The sequence below is a fragment of the Asparagus officinalis genome, chromosome 4 (genome assembly GCF_001876935.1).
Source record: "Asparagus officinalis chromosome 4, Aspof.V1, whole genome shotgun sequence".
Taxonomy (NCBI): domain Eukaryota; kingdom Viridiplantae; phylum Streptophyta; class Magnoliopsida; order Asparagales; family Asparagaceae; genus Asparagus; species Asparagus officinalis.
The window spans coordinates 35,352,780-35,356,949 of NC_033797.1; the positions used below are offsets into that span (position 1 = coordinate 35,352,780).

The 4,170-nt window shown below is 36.0% G+C and overlaps 1 long non-coding RNA gene across 1 annotated transcript; it reads left to right on the plus strand.

Annotated features, from left to right (window-relative positions):
- LOC109837173 lies at window positions 1,778-3,066 on the plus strand. The gene is made up of 2 exons (XR_002246206.1): window positions 1,778-2,005; window positions 2,631-3,066. It is a non-coding gene; the product is annotated as an uncharacterized LOC109837173 (long non-coding RNA).

Sequence of the window (4,170 nt, forward strand, 5' to 3'; positions counted from 1 at the left end):
TTATTCTGCTGGTCACAAAATTCACATGATCACATCCGTTTCTTGCTATATAAAAGTCAGATGACTTTTCCTGGAAAATATTAATGCTGGAAGTTCTATAACAGACACATTCTAATAAGATATAAATCTGTATAACTGATGCTAGGCAAAGTTGTGATTCTAGACTTTGTAAAGTCTGAGAAGAATCTTGTTGATCCTTTGACTAAGGGTCTATCCAGGAGTGTGGTTCTGGATTCATCGAGGGAGATGAGGTTAAGCTCATAAGTGAGGTCACTGACAGTGGTAACCCAACCTTTATTTGGAGACTTAGTCCTAATGTAGGTTCAATATGGTAGAAACAAATTGGACTAGTAACACTCGTGTGGAGCATCTTCCTAGATATATTTATATATCATTATGGTAGTATCTGTTGCTTCTCGTTCTCTATGGTGACGATGCTCTTATGATACAGCTGGTTAGGTTAAGTTTTACTCTTAATAAGTCCAACACGTGTATTGCGGAGGGTATGATATCCAGCTGTAGTACCATTGGAGGACTTACCTACGTGAGAGGAACCGTGGGGAGGGAGGGGGGGTAGGCTAACCCTAGAAAGTCTCATGAGTCAATTTATTATGAGCATGGTCTTTAATGTTCAACCTGTTTTGCTCAATAGATGAAGACGTCTTGTGTGTGTTTTCGTCAATACCTGGTTAAAGGGACCTAATTCAAAGCCTAGTCCATTATGTCCTTCAGCTGGCGATGAACTCATTAAGAAAAGTTCAAAGCTGAAAGCTACCTCTCCCGAATTCACGATACGAAATGTTGCCCAACCTATATTTGTTTTGTGATTTATTAATTGATTTTTATGTTTTCAGTCAAATATTACCTTTGGGGGGGACTGTTGGATATTTTTTCAAAGAAAATACAATTATTCCTTTGTGAATAGTCCCACATTATAAAATAAAATGAATAGTTAGTTGTTTAAATTGCATCTCCTCTTATTGGGATTTGAATAGCGTTTTAGGTTTTGTATTGTTTGGGCTTTGCTTATCACACACGCGTGTGCGTCACGCCTCACCTCGCCACGCCTCGCCTCGCCACGCGCACCACACGCTCAATTTTTTTGTTTTCTCTGACTCTATTTTGCATGTTTATCTCATTGAAAACGTGTGTAATGGCTTTACAATTAAGGGGAATGTTACACAAATAATGGCTAACGTTACCGAAATTATTGAGGGGTTTATAACGGCTATCTAAAAGCCTATATATACAGCCTTTAGAGAAATTCTCTTGTTTCTCTTCTCTCCTCTGCATATTATTTTCTTCTATATTTTGGTTTTACTTTTTGGCAACTTTCTTCATCTGAGCAGAAGCTATGTTCTCTTACTCGAGTACAGAGGTCGGTCGCTTTCGGGGGCTTTTAGCAGTAGGGAAGAGATGATCATCTGCGCTAGGGCGATAGGCGGGTCCTTAATATTGTAGGACAGTGATTACACGACTGCTCCCGTTCAGGCCAGATTTTATTGTTTTATTTTATTTGGATTTATCAGCATGCTATAATTTTTTTGATATTTTTTCCAACAATATACATCCTCATAAAGTAGGCACAAATCCCCATCAACTCACACACTCTCTCCTACTTTATATGGATGGTGGGGATTGTGTCATATGTGCGTCAAGGAGGAAATCCCCTCCTATGACAAGGAGCGCTCGAGCTGACGTGGCCACGCAGGATTGGAGTGAATCCCGGTTGAGCGTGAGATGATGACCTGAGGGTTTTTTTTGCATATTTTCTTTCTTTTTTGGTCAAGGGTCATGGGTTAGCTCATTAATTCCTCACCGACTCCTGCGCCTCATATATTCTCTTCCCCGTTATTTCTTCTCCTTTTTTCTTCATCATTTTTCTCCAGGCTTCTCCCAAGTTTATTTCCTCATTTAATTTCAAAAAAATCCCTCGAGCGCTCGGGTTCCCCTCTTCTCTCCCTTTGTTCGGTTCCCAGCAAGATTTCCATCTCATCCCCTTCTTGTAAGTTGTATTCCCCTTCATTTATTTTCGGTTTTTTTGTTTTAAAATTTTGTTTATGCAATCTAGTGACCTATTTTCGTCGATTTTCATTTCTGATTAGTTGCCGATAGATCATAGATTTCGTTTCTTTTACCTCAATTTGGTTGAAATTTGGTTTATGCAATCGGTTCTTAGGGTTTCTATTTTTCGTTGAAATTTGATTGTTTATGCAATCTAGGGTTTTTTCTGGTGATTTGAGGGTTTAAGTTACTAAATTGAAAATTGGTTTATGCAATCTAGTAACCTATTTTTGTGAATCGGTTCCCCTATTTTCGTCGATTTCATGAAGAGTTCTTTTACAACACTAGTATTTATAATTCTTTGTTCTTATTAAATTTTTTTTTGGCAGTCTTTGGTCTTGTCTTCTGGGGAGAAATTTCTCAGACCTTTCAAGGGTTAAAAAAAAGACAATGGAGAACAAGACTGTCAAAAAAAAGTTGGAACATACAGATAAAAGATCAGTGTTGAACTTGTGTGTGGTCTGGAAATTTCCCTTCACCTATCTAACAAGTTTCAAAGTCTGCCAAAAAAACTTAAATTGACTTTTTGTATGAATTTTATCTTGTTTGTGGTATGTTTTTTACAGATAAAAGATTAAGAACTTTTCGGAAGAGTTCAGTAGAGAAGAAGATAAGGGTTTACTTCAAAAAAAATGTTATTTTGGGTTAATTTGTAGAATATGGATGTGCAAGCAAGGACACAATAGGGGCTTGGAATTTTATGGATGCCCGAGATACAAGGGACCTAATTGCAAGGGTTGTTACTTCTTCGAAAGGGTGGGTGATACCAATAACATCACAAAAAGCCTGGAAAGGCTGGAAAAAAATAATGAGGTTTTGAAAAAAATACTGAATGATGTAATTTTATATTTAAAATTTATAAGTATCGTTGTACTGGTATTGTTGCTCTGTGTTATATTCAAATGATCGGCAATATGTCAATGGATGACTAATTTATCCAAATATCCTATTGTAAACGAATGTTCAAACTGGTTATGGTTATTTGTTATGGTTCAGTTATGATTTTGCTGAGTTATGCACATTTTTCTGAAGATCATTTTCTTTTTCTTCCACTTTATCTTCACTATCCAATGAGCTAGCGGATGATATTTCTCCAGAACTAGTTGATGAAGTCGGTATATTTTGTTCTGTTGGCGAATGCTAATCAAGAGAAAACATCAATGAAGTGTTAAACAAAAACATCTATTATTCGTCAAGAATACAAGACCATGATTGACATTGAGAATTATAGGAAATATCACAGCATGCCCAAAAGTTTCAGTAATGCTTAGTCTTTGACATACTATTACAGAAAGCAAGTCCTTAAATATCTCGCATACAAATAGTGAAGTATGAAACCACAAACATAAGACCAACATAATAACCAACTTAATAACCAGCATGTTCACAAATATGACCAACTTAATAACCAGCATGTTCACAAATAGTGAAATATCTCGCATACAAAGCCACCAACATAAGACCAACTTAATAACCAGCATGTTCACAAATATTACATCAACTTGGTTCACATTTATACATCAATGAAGTCTAAGTTGAGCAGATCATTTCTTTTTCAGGTATAAACACATTACACCAAACATAAGACAAGAATTAAATCAAGATTCACATCCAGTGGCAAAGGAGGTACTGGTTGCTCTTCAGCCCATCGTCTTGTCAACTGCATGAATATAACAAAACAATAAACTTAAGTATGAAGAAAAATATATATCAGGTGTATTGAAGAAAGTGACCCATTTATATTGAACAAAGAAGATACCTTTGAAGAAAAATATATATCAGCATGGTTACATACTTTAGGTTCTGAAGAAGTATAGATAAGCTGCATACATTAATGTTTCTTCTCTTGTTATTGTGAAGGTATTATTCGAATTGGGATACTTATTCAATATTTTGGACTTTGTGCCTGTAGAAATGGCTTCTAATTTGTGGCAGAAGAGTAGCAAATTATGTCATGGTCAACGTCAATTTGAAATCTGAAATCAAAAATCCATTATGTTCAGAGAATTTGTTTCTAATGGGTCTACCATGTAAAGTAAACCATGTGGAGCAGAGCATACATTTCCCAAAATAGATCAAGCAATAAGGATTAGCCATTACAAGTTG